This window comes from Phymastichus coffea, unplaced genomic scaffold (assembly GCF_024137745.1).
Source record: "Phymastichus coffea isolate CEN01 unplaced genomic scaffold, Cenicafe_Pcof_1.1 PCOF00007, whole genome shotgun sequence".
Lineage (NCBI taxonomy): Eukaryota > Metazoa > Arthropoda > Insecta > Hymenoptera > Eulophidae > Phymastichus > Phymastichus coffea.
The window spans coordinates 5,606,199-5,619,216 of record NW_026706818.1 but is presented as its reverse complement, the minus strand read 5'-3'; the positions used below and the strand labels follow the sequence as shown (position 1 = coordinate 5,619,216).

Here is a 13,018-nt window from a genome sequence, read left to right as displayed (position 1 = left end):
AACATAGTTAATTGTCATATCCTATTCGTTTGCGTCAGTCTTTCGGGCCTACAAAGACTGTAGTGATTTTTATTAATTAAAGTCTGTTAAATTTATTCGCCGTTTGGATCATTTAATTTTCCTAGTAGCTTAAGTAATCGAAAAAGGCTTAGGTTTTAATCTGATTACATCTAGAGGATTAAGAATATTAGGAGTAAAGTCACTCAGACTTAAAACTCATCGTGTGTCACAAGATACGTGACTTAAGGTGAGTTCAACTCCGTTTGATAGAAGACAACTAAGATAAATCATCTGACGTTAAGGCGAATACACGTACTATCATACGTGTTTAACGGAGCGGCGGTTTGCTCTGCATCATGAGAGTTTGTTCTTAAATAAATTTCCCATTTTTCAGATAACCTCCCCCGTTACAACTGTCATTTCGTCGTTTGTACTGACACTGACGGGGCGCATCTGCATGAGGCTCAATAATTACTAAAAGTATTTATCAATACGTAATTATTGAATAATAAAAAAAGCCACTATAGAAACCAGCTACTATCATTCTTCTGAATCATCAGGTAAGTTATATTATTTATGTAAGTTACATATTATTTAATGTGAATAAGCGAAAATTGGGTTTTAGAAAGGTTATGACCACGTGTTCACACATAAATTTTACTTTAACCAGACTGAACAATAATATTTTTTACAACTTTGCCACGCAACCCTCAACTGCTAACATTTGTAATTTCCAAATTTTAACAAGTTGAATGGTCTTAGATAATAGGAAATATCATGGTTGTGCATAATGAAAATAGTCGCACTATATGAAAGATTCGTTATTAATCTCACATATGTTAATAGTTTATAAACATGTAGTATATATAACAAATAGTTAAAATAGACAGTTATATATTGTTGATATATAATATTTACTCTACAGTGAGTTTATAACATATAGCTTTTAGTGTATATTGCTAAATAAATGCGTAAAGTTATTAAAAAGGCTATGTGTAAAGTAGAACAGAATTTAGTCGAGGTCCAAAATTCTTGCCCAAATCTTAAGATAATCGAGCAGCTGCTGTTACTCAAATCCATGAATGCAAAAGACAGCAATTATCCAAAAAAAGAAAACAGCAAAATCTATTAATTATTTATTTTATTAAAGTTTTAATTTTATGAAATCTCGACCTTCCAAAATTAAGGCAAGCTCAAGTCTCTATACATATAAGACTTGCTCTGTTATTTATAAGGCTTACCCAAATTTTATGTTGATAGACTTATTGTTTTTTTGTTAATCGACATCTGCAGAAATATTGTCCAACTGCTACTCCTACTCAAATCCAAGTAATATCTGAAATAAAAAATAAATAAAACCCACAAAGTATTTATTATGTAAAACATTAAATTTTATGTAAACTTAAAATAATGCAAGCTCAAGTCTGACATTATAAAAAGGTATACATATCTGATGAGAAAAGTCGCCACAGCACATGTTCTAATACTCTTCTGCAATTTCAAAATAAAAGAATGATTTCTGAATTAATAATAAGCTTCTGCTTGTTTTGAATGCTGAGTAATCTAAACTGAGTTAAAATACTTATTCCGGGGATAGAGTATCTCACTCTGAACTTCCTCTCTGTATAAGAGATTATTGAAACAAGAGTCTCAACTCCCAAAGAGTACTTTAATTATTGCACTTGACTCTGTCTGTACCTCTATTAAAAATTATGATTGGTATAACACAAACTTATATTCATGATGAGCAAATTGTTAGTTATTTTTTGTAGTCAACTAAACTGTGCTTAAATGATGAAAAAACAACCATGATATTGGGTGATAGAAAATATCATAACATCAAAAATGATTCCATCGATATCCAAAGAATAACTAAGAATTTGCTCATCATAAATATAATTTTATGTTATACGAAGGATAATTTTTAATTAAGTTATAGACGGAACCCCCAGTGCAATAAGTATTTCAGCTCAGTTCAGTTCAGTCAGCATTCTAAGCAAGCATAAACTTATTATTAGGTTAGAAATAATTTTTTTAGTCTATCGACATAAAATTTGGGCACTACTTTTTCACCTCGAATAAATGTAGTCCCACTCTATAAGTAGAAAATATTGCTTAATGTCCATGTAAAATTGAGTTTATTGATTGCTATTGTTCAATTGTATTTCTTTATGATCCCTGGTTTTGTTTTGTTCTTAATCGGATGTTAAAATTGATACAAATATTCTTAGCTCTAGACAAATTTTTTTTCTAATTTCAATATGAAAAAAAAATCCTGCCTACAATAGTACACATCGTGTTTTTCATCCATGAATTAAAAATCGTTTTTTCCTATCAGATTCCAATTTTTTTTAAATTCATAAAATTACTAAATTTATGGTATTGTATAAATTGTTTGTGGTTTTCTGAAATTTGACAAAATCTGACAAGTTAAAGCATTGATTTGAAATGATCATGCGGCTGCTTATAATTTGACAAGGAACACCCTCACATTTTGCCAGATTTTATGGAAAAAATGTCAAAATATCGGAAATTAGAGTGTTGTTTTACTAATTCTAAGATTTCGTTCTTTTAAAATTCCCCCAAAGCTTATAGTTTCAAGAACAAAAAAGTCTTTTAATTACTGTAAGAAAACTTTATTTTTTCTAGATTTTTTTGAAAATTTCAATTTTCTGGATTTAAAATAAAAAATTTTCTCCAAAAAATCTGGAAAAATGTGCCGTAGTTACATTTTAGTCCCTGAAATACAGCGTTTTGGCATATTTTAATAAGACATCTTTTTTATTAGTTCGACAACCGGTACATTTTTTTCCATGAGTAGTTTCAGTAAGTAATATTACATAATATAATCATTTTTGGGAAGGATCGCATGTGTAGTTTTGAAATTATTAGAATATCCGTTATTGCGCGAAATGTACCTCTTTCTTACTAATGTAAAACCGCTGGGATTTGATCATTTATTTTTATTCAGTATAGTCGGTAACCTCCATTTTTTGTAATAGCATCTGAAAGCTGATGCGAAATACTTTGCATATAAAAATTACTTTTCCGCACACTGCGCACACAGTGACGACTGTAAGCCTCGAGCGGCCGCGAGCAACCGACGTGTCCTCTTAGCAGGGAGCACAGAACCGCATGGTCAACCTGGGAATACAGTGCTCCGCGCATGCGCGGTGCGCACTTTCATTTGAATCGAGTACATGTTTCTTAAAATAATTCAGAACTATGTTTGCTTCATTTATAGAATTTTCTTTGTCATTAGATTTTTCATTAACAGCATTGGGAAGAATTTTTTTTTCTTTTACCTAAAATGTTATATTCTACACTATCAGGATTGTACGGATATAATCCACAAGCTTTGAACCCACTCTTAATACCTTCCGCTAAATCAGTACAATCTAAAGTGTTTTGGAACGAAGTTCCTTATCGCGGGTTGCGCAGGATGCTAGCCAGCAAAAAATGTAACGTTGCCAATGCGCGTGCCGTTACCTCTTTGTTACGAATGGGAAGCGAAGGAGACCGATACTTGCCACTACCACTCTCATTACACATCCCCACTCCGAGCATTCTCTCTCCTTCTTTCGCTTGCTAACATACTTTATTAACGCTCTCTCTCTTTATTTCAGTTACCATTGCTTTATTATATCAATAATTGAATTATTTAATTAGATTTGCTTTTTATAATCATCGTTATATTATGAAAATTCTTAACAATTACATTTAATTATATTTGTGTATTAATGTAAAATGTATACACATCTTGTACTATAGAACATAAATTTATCTATTAAAAATATTTAACGCAAAAATCCATTACGAATAATTTTGTATGTATGATTATTTTTTGATTTAACAATCATACTAAAGTGAGAGAGAGAGAGAGGGATGGGACAGAGAAAAAGAGGCAATCACTTTACTGATTAATTAAGCTGACCTTACATACGAAGGGAACTTCGTTCCAAACCTTTATACGTTCTTTACATTTAGACAGTAAATGCGGTTCTGTATCGCCGATTGAGGGCGCAAAGTCATCACTTCATTGGAATGTGTAGAAATATTGTATAAAACACGGGAGTATAATTGATAGGCAAGAAGTGCATGATATGAACACGTCAAGCATTGCGTACAGTGCTTACTATACTTCTTTGGTGACTAATGTACTCTTTTAGCACGTTTGGGTGCAATTATGACTTGCGCACTTGCACAAATTTATTTTTCATTCCATAACAAAATGGTGACAATTAGATGAAAACTGTTTTTAAAATTACGTGCATTAATTTTAATAAACTTTATTTGAATTGACATTCTATGTTATTAACTGGAAATACTGTAGATGCATTTTTACGTTGTAATAGATAAACTTTAATATATAGAGACCATTCTCTGCAAGTCAATATACTAGTTTTATACAAAAACTTCTTCAAGTAGCATAAACTAAGGTACCTGTACTCCATATCGGGCTACTAAGCGTGGACGGACCTAACTTTTGATTCGAAGCAAATTTTAAATCAAGAGTTGTCTTATTTAAAAGCTGATATCAAAAGCTTCCAAATCAGCCCTCACACGACCAGAAAATTACTTTTTGTCAGAAGTTACAGCAATTTTTAATCGATCTACTTTTTTTCCGAATTCGAGCCAGTGTACTAATATCAGACTTTCTGTAAAATGCGTTTTCAAAGTTCTAAATCAAAACTTAACAGGTAAAATATTACAGATTGAGATGTCATAATTAATTATTCTTTCGGTTTATAAAGAATTTAACGAAGTTTAACTGACTCATGAAAAAAAAAATGAAGTAAGTTTATTTTACATGATACTTTAAACATTTTAAAAATCATATTGATTCAAAAAAGTCGATCTTGCTTTCTGTGTACTCATAAACTCAAAACAGATGGCCTTATACATAATATTTAAACTTTTTATTCGATGTTGATATTAAGGTTTGGAAATGTCCGATATTGGGTAGTTTCGAGTATTAACAGTAATCAGACTGGCATTTGAGCAATTTATGCATTATCTTAGGTGGGGTGAGTAAAATTTCAGCCTACCTTTGAAAAAAAGTCGTAGGGAGCTGAAATTAGAATCGATAATGTAGTGTTTCGTGCTAAATCCAATGTTGCTATCAAATTAAAAAAAAATTCTTTTGACATTTTTAATTTTATTGGTTTTTATTTTTTTTTTCGTGGAAGAAATCAATATTTCCAAAAGCCCATTCGCTAAGTTCTTGAAAATGTAGCAATAATTTCACGTTAAGTCGAAAAAAAATTTGATATTTTGTGCCAATCGAAAGTACTGGTTATGCAGAATATCCCTAATTTGTCCAGATTTTTAAACTCATAATTGAATTTTTGTCAGAATTTTCAAAATTGTCACTTTAAACTTCGACGTAGATTATTAAAATAATATTAGTTTTTAAAAATACACATCATGAACAAAAATATATATATATAAATATATATACATTTATCAAAAAGTCAAAGAGGGACAAAGTTTAGATCAAATTCTATAACCAAATAATGGGTATCTCTTTTCTTCTATAGATTGTAAGGGTCAGCTAAACGGGCAAAAAGTTACAGGCAATGTCAGCGCCGGAATTAGCGATACTTACGGGCGACCGTCAAATTTTCTTCGAGTTCGTAGTAGAGCGCCAGGTAGCTCGGAGGCTATCGGAGGAAAATCGTACCACGACGTGTGAATGTGTGAGAACTGGTAGACGGTGGTCGATCCACAGATGCTGGGTTAGCGGTAGGTCGAGTGGCAGAGAGCTTCCCCGTTGTCTGATTAGCTGAGCGAAAAAAGATGGCGAGGTTTGGACGTCAGGAGCCGGTTCAGAGATACGTTGCATAAAACGACTAATAAAAATCGAGTTACGCTAGATGGACATTTAGTTTTATCGCCTGCGGTGGTATCAGGTTGCGATGCAACGTATCGTTTCAAATAAATTCTCAGATGCAAAATACTGTAATACTTAATGCTTCAGGTAGCCCGGTAGTCAATATTTATGTAAGTGTCGCGCCCGCGGCTGAAATTGAAAGTGATGACGGCTTGGGATAGAATCGTAGTCAAGATATCGCAAATTCAGAGACAGTAATTAAAAAAAATTGAGTCGATTTATTCCAAACAGTTTCCAAGATGTCGCTAAAGCAAAGTTGAATTTGTAGTCGAAGATGAATATGCAAGATGCACGACGCGTTCAAGATCAAGGCCAGAACATCCGTGATAAAAGTCGGGTCTGTATGAGTGTTTCACTTCTACATCGGTCTACCATGAAAGTTTCTCCGGCACAATAGTCAGACGCTTAGTTCGCGGAGGATTGCTTTAGTCGTCAGGGTCGCGGGTCGGTAAATGCCGGCCGGCGTTGACACGTGACTGTCGGAGTCGCGTCGCGAATAACGTCAGATCTGAATGAATAGTGTACTTACAGCGTGATAGAGTGCGAAGATCAATATTTCGACCCTCCAGCAACAATCTCTAGCGAGTATGTTTCGACTGAACAAACTAGTATTCATACAATATAGAAACTATGTTCAAGCACAAGAAATACGTCCTATCACTGATACACCAGGCGATAAAATGGATGAGCCGACGCGTCTTCTTCGTGCAGCTCGTCGTTGTCTCTCTCTTTTTAATTTTGTGTTAAATTCGGTGATTGGTCGCGGAGAGAAAATCGATCATTAGTCAAAAATGTCCTCAGCGAGATAATTCAGTACTACGTCATCACCTCTCCCATAAATTCCCCAGTTTTGGTTGGTCAGTTAGAACCGAGCGATAGTCCGGTATAAGCGAAATTATTTGATTAGTAGATCGTAGCGCGCGATTCTTGAAATCCAATAGATTTATCATACGTCTGTGGAGCGGTCGGTAATCGAACGCAGATCTGTGCGAATGGTATCGAGCGTCATCTACCCCACGTGGTCTCTCTCGCTATAGTATGCTCGTCGCCACTTTATGGATTTGGTATGCTCCGTGGTCATCAAGCTGCTCAGCTCCGCATGCCGCATCGTCTGCTGCTCGTTCGCTTCTGGAAGTACCGCGTAGTGTGCGTGTCAGTGTGTGTGTATACGCGACCTTAGAGTAGCGGGTAATACCGGTGTGATTGTATGTGCGAGGTGAAAAGGCGCTCGCTTGTCGGATCAACTCGAGATCGGCTGCTACGCTCAAATGCTAACCAGCATCCGCCAGCTAGGAAAGTACGCGGGGTCAGCGATTATACATCGTCGGCAGGGAATATCGTGGCCAAGTTATGATGCCATTTCCGCATCATAACAATATTTAACACGCAAATATAAAAAAAATCACATTATCTCATATATAATTTGATGTAGTTCCCCCACAATAAATAAAAAATAACAATGTGGTATATGTTTTCGATGTATTTTTTCCCGTAGATTACGATGATGTTATTAGTTTTTGAATACGACTTACTTAGGAAGTAATAATAGTAAAAACCCTCTAAAAATCTTTAAAAAATCTTGTTGTTTGCTTCTAGCGCTTTTTTGGTAAACTTTATGATAAAACCAATAATACCATCGTGTTCTACGTGGAAAAATATATTGAAAACATATATCATTTAGTAGAAAATAATTAGATTTGTCTGGTAGTTCTCTGCCAAATTAGCTATTACTATATTGCCCTACACGCAGTAATTGGGCTACTAATATAACTATTATTTCTGTTCAAATGCCAGTATTAAATTATATGTGTTTCAACATATAGGATATGTTTTTAATGTATTTTTTCACGTAAAATACGATGGCATTATTGACTTTATCATAAAGTTTACCGAAAAAGCGCTAGAAGCTAAAAACAAGATTTTTCAAAAATTTTTAGAGGTTATTAGCTACTATAGCTTTCTAGGTAAGTCGTATTCAAAAACTAATAACACCATTGTATTTTACGAGAAAAAATACATCGAAGACGTATACCACTTTGTTATTTTTTATTTATTTTAGGGCAACTACATCATACTATATATGAAATGATGTGATTATTTTATGATATTTGCTTCTTAAATATATAGAAGGAAAGGGATACCCATTGTTTGCGACACTTTTTTCGGAAGCTACTGGAATAAGATACATTTTGATGGAATAAAATTTGATCTAAACCTTGCCGCTCTTTGACTTTTGTGTGTGTGTGTGTGTGCGCGCGTGTATGTGTGTGTGTGCGCGCGTGTATGTGTTTGTGTGTGTGTGTGTGTCTATAAATATATATTTGTATATACATTTTTTCCTAATGGTTATTTTGAAAAACTAATATTATTTTCATAATGTACGTGAAAAGTACATGTTATTTGATGTATATATGTATATACCTAACATGACTGCTTCCTACTCAAAAAAATTCATGAAGTTGGACAAGTTTTCAAAAATTTCAAAAATTGAAATTTTGAAATTACTGCCAAAAAATTTTGATCCGGTGAACCGGCGTGAAATCGCCCATATATATATATAACAAAACGCAAAAAAAAAACAAAAAAAAACACACACATACAAAAATAATATAACAATCTTGACAAATATGTAGAATGATAAGACACAAAAAAAAAAACACAAAAAGTATACTCATACCAAAAATTGCAGTAGCGTTCGGAGAACGCTAGTCCCTTGCTCTATCAGCAAAGGACTCCGAGGGGTGGGCATGTCACGTCGATACGAAAGAAAAAGTACGTGACAAATTATAAGTTATGGTAACAAACCGGGTATCGATAATTTAGTTTTCTATTGTACCAACCCTCCCGGGAAGATTTGTAAATCTATCTAGCGGGATAGATTAGTCTAAGCACGTCTCCATAATATTTCCGCGAATATTACTCACCGCATATTAAATTAGCGAAAACACAGGAAGGGGCATCTCAGCCTACGGTATAAAAAGGCTGGATTGGAATTCGCACAAGCAGTATATAGTATACAGCACGCAGTGCACAGTTGACGATTCAGCATTTTGGTAGTTTCGCAAAGTTATTTTTTAAGTCTAACTATCCGGCTACTTAGAACCGGGATTATACTCTGTTAAGTACTATAATTAACTTTAAACAATAAACCTTAAATCAACCATTTAATTCATATAAAGGTTGAATAATATTATGTGTTCAAATATGATTATAATAATATAAAATATAATAATATAAAATATAAAATTTTTTTGGTATTTTAAATAGCTATTAAAATTTTTAAATTACAAAATTTTATATTACGTTTAAATTTAACTTTTATATTAATTAGTTTTCATGTCAGTAGAATACTTTATTCAGTCTCGTCGGTTACGCATTGTTAGCGGTATGTTACTTGGTTCAGCCTGGTTGCTGTAAAGAAAAGGGTGCATTATAATTTAATAATTATGTAACGAAAGCTCGTTCATTAACCATTATTTGAAGGTGGGCAAGTGAGGCGCACTCGCTCATAGCAATTGAGGCGGGAAGGGGGAAGAGGCAAAGAAATGAAAGTGGTTAATAAATTATACACACATAACACAAATTCGCATTTTAACAAATCTAATCAAATCAAATAAAAGTTATATTACACTTGAACTTCGCAATACCGCACATTAACAAATCGCATAAGAATAAGCTGCATTACATAAACTCTTAATCTAATAAACACAACGACGTTCTGAACACCTATTACAAAAGAGAGCAAGTTAACTAACTAATCGCGCCTACAAATCTATAGAAAACACAACGCGAGTCGCCCGGCAGATGACCGCCTTGACGACAAACCGACTTAGGCTATTTAGCTAAAAGAGAAAGTCGCCCGGCGAGGGATCGCCTGGATGATTTCTCCTTGAGCGATTTATTACCCGACCGTTATTAGAGCAGGTAGCCGGCGTATGCACGCCTTGCTACCTACCTACTTAAAATTACGCACTGTGCCATCGTAGAAGAGAGAAAGAGGGAGAGAGAGAGAGAGAGTTGCTGGTCGCCGCTGGGCAACTCCTGCCGGCTTCCCGAGTAGCGTCCCGAGTAAATGCAGGACCAAGTCGTCTTCTCTTCTCGGTTTTCTTCTCGGCCCTTTGTCCTCGGCTGCACTTCTGACTTTTTCACCACTGGCCGTCGACCGTCTTGCTCCGATCGACTCGGAAAACCTTCTGATTCTGCCCTCGACTTACTACCGTCTGTGTTGCTCGTTTTTCCTCGCGATCTACAGCTTCTTCGTCGATCTTTTCTCTCCCCACTTGACCTACTTATTAGGCGGCGCGCGACCAATGCGCTAATTGGTTCGAAACGCGCGCCTGCCTAATCTTGCGTAGGGCACGCATGCCCCCGACAATTTCTCTCTCTCTCTCTCTCTCTCTCTCTCTCTCTCTCTCTCTCTCTCTCTCTCTCTCTCTCTAACACCTCTATACTCTCTGTCGCCAGCGTAACAGCTTCGGGCCTGCTCGACCTCGCTCGCCAATCTCCGTCAGCTGAAACAGAGACCATGCATTAGACACATTCTTAAATGCGCCCAACGCTGGTCACCGTGCCTTGCCGAGATAGAGGGAAATTTGGGAAAACTCCGACGAGAACAAGCGCAACACTTGCTCTCGTCACAATTAAAATAATAGTTACTGTAAAAAATTAAAAAATTTAATACATATTGATATAAATATTACTCCACTTGGCTTAAAACGAATGCCGGTATAAATTTTTCGTACATCATGGATGATGGCGGTAGCGCTGGTAGAGGATGAATTATAAGCTTGGCGGTGTTGTACGGGCGCTCCTTGTCTTTGAAGGTTCTGTCGTTTGGTAATTTCTATCAATTTATTCAGTTTATCCTACTCAGCTTTTCTTTCAGTCCAAGCTATTTCCTATTGCTTAAATACTAACCGTGTTCGGCGCTCCAAATCCATCCCAGAGCGTATACCGTCAGCTATTTAATGCTAAATGTCGTTAGCTATTCGTTGAATTGGCATTCATTGGATGATTAGGTCTCGCGGTCTCTAAAACATACAACTGGTTATTAAAAATTGAAAACATCTAAATATATATATATATCTGTTCAGTTATCCCCATCATAATAAAATTATGTACTTCATGTAAGATATTGGATTTTATTATTTGGCTATTCCATTCGGATTTATGAAGGCTGTTACTTTTGAGTTTTAACTTTGCGTTTGTTATAATGAAAATACGTTTCGGGCATATTTAACAAGACACGTGTCTCCGGACTTTGGCCGAAAATTTTGTTTTTCGATTATAAAGCTATACAAAGATTGAGTAATGTTTCAAAAATGTAAAATCGATTTTGAAATACAAATTGCTGGAACTTAATTTTTAATTTTTAATCTTATAACCCAACCCCATTCGGACGTTGAAATATGCGGGTTTGGCTTAGTTTCTGACACCGTAGCCAAAGTTTAATTTGCATAATTTGCTAAAACGCTATTAAAGAAAAACAAAAAAAAACGACTTTTTTCGAAAAGTGCTTCTTTTTTTCATTTCACGGAAAGCTTTCAAATCAGATTTAGGTAAAATAAGTATTCAGATTGCACTGGTCTATTTTAATACGTGAGTTAAAAAATCTTGTACATTTCTAATTTGATCTTTAGTACCTGTCGAAAGATTATTCACCGTAGCATAATGCTTCACCAAATCACCGACATCATCACAAGCACTTTTCCCATGGCCTGTTGCAGAGAAGATCCATTGCCTATTCGTTGACGAATTAGCAAGTTCAAATATTTGGTATCTATTTTTAAATAGGCTAGCTGCTCCATCCCCAATAGTAATTCTTTCTTCAATCTCACGTAAAGACGTGTTCATTTTTTTCAAATCTTCCATAATCAAATCCATAGCCTTTAAGTCATAAGTTGAGTCATGCTTACTGCCTACAACACAGTTTTGAGTTTTCTTTTCCCCAAAATAGCATACTGACGTAAATAGCGATTTTTGAGTTTTCCTCCAATGGGAGCTTTGGATCGCAGTTTGTAATGAAACGCTCAAACTGTGAGCAAAATCTCCGTGTATAACTAATCATGACTGATTATTTTTCACAGCAATTTTAACTTCTTTAATAGCAATGCGTTGAATTTCATTGATCACTTTATGAATAGCTATCGTGAGAGCATTTTTCCTTAATTCTTCAACAAACGTATCAGTGAGTGGATACAGCACAACTCATTTCGACCATAACATTATTCACTAACAATTAAGCTTCATCAATCATGTAAGAGGTTACGTTCGGTAGATACGATAATATATACGCTTTGGATACATCAGTCGATATGATTGTCACTAGCCGCACTTTGTTAGAGTATTTGAACAATTTCCTAGAGCGACTAATAAATTATCGAGCCATTTGACACAAACTTCGTAATCTTCTCTTTTACTCTATTATAGTAACCCTTCGACATCAAACAGTTTTGTCATTTTATACTAAACTTGTGAGTCAATTCACCTATTTTTACATTTATATCTTGAAGATATTTGACTGGTGAAATGTTCAAATTTAAATTAGTTGTGGTTTTTATTTATTTTAGTATCCGTAAACTCACTGTTTTCGAATATTTTTTCACTACTCATAGACATTGACTGTTGACTGCTTGAACTCAGTAAGTTGTTTATTTCTTTTTATAATATATTATAACAGCCTGGACAAACTATGACTTCTTGAGACATTTGAGGATATTTTTTCTGTAAACTGTAAGTTTCCTAAGGCTCGGAGTGGTAGTTTAGTAGAATGGTAAATAAATTTGTTATGTCTTTGCTTAGGATCTTTGTATTTATTTCTTGGTATTTCACTAGATATACCCATAGCTTTTTACAATCACTTTTTTTGATAATAACGATAAACATAAATGTCACAAATACTGCTCATAAGATAATAGTGCTTATATTCGATAATAAATAGATATCCTAGAATATCGTTTAATCAAACACTCAAAACAGATGTTCAGCTCTTATTACAGAAAACCACGTGTTTTAACTAGTCAATCTACTGGGTACTCCATAAAGAGCGTAGTACGCTGCATGCGCAAAATACCTCTACTTTTACACTCGATGGAAAATATTTCCTGATAAAAGGAATGTGGAATC

The 13,018-nt window shown here is 34.7% G+C and overlaps 1 protein-coding gene across 8 annotated transcripts in view; it reads left to right on the top strand.

Moving 5' to 3' along the window:
• Positions 1-13,018, top strand: part of LOC131668951 (guanine nucleotide-binding protein G(o) subunit alpha) — an 853,882-nt gene that overhangs the window by 702,689 nt on the left and 138,175 nt on the right. Inside the window, exon 9 of one of the 8 annotated variants that reach the window (XR_009302331.1) lies at positions 395-560. The exons of the other annotated variants lie outside the window; for them this stretch is intronic. The gene's annotated coding sequence lies outside the window, so the exon portion shown is untranslated. The remainder of the gene's footprint in view (positions 1-394; positions 561-13,018) is intronic. 8 annotated transcript variants of the gene reach the window in all.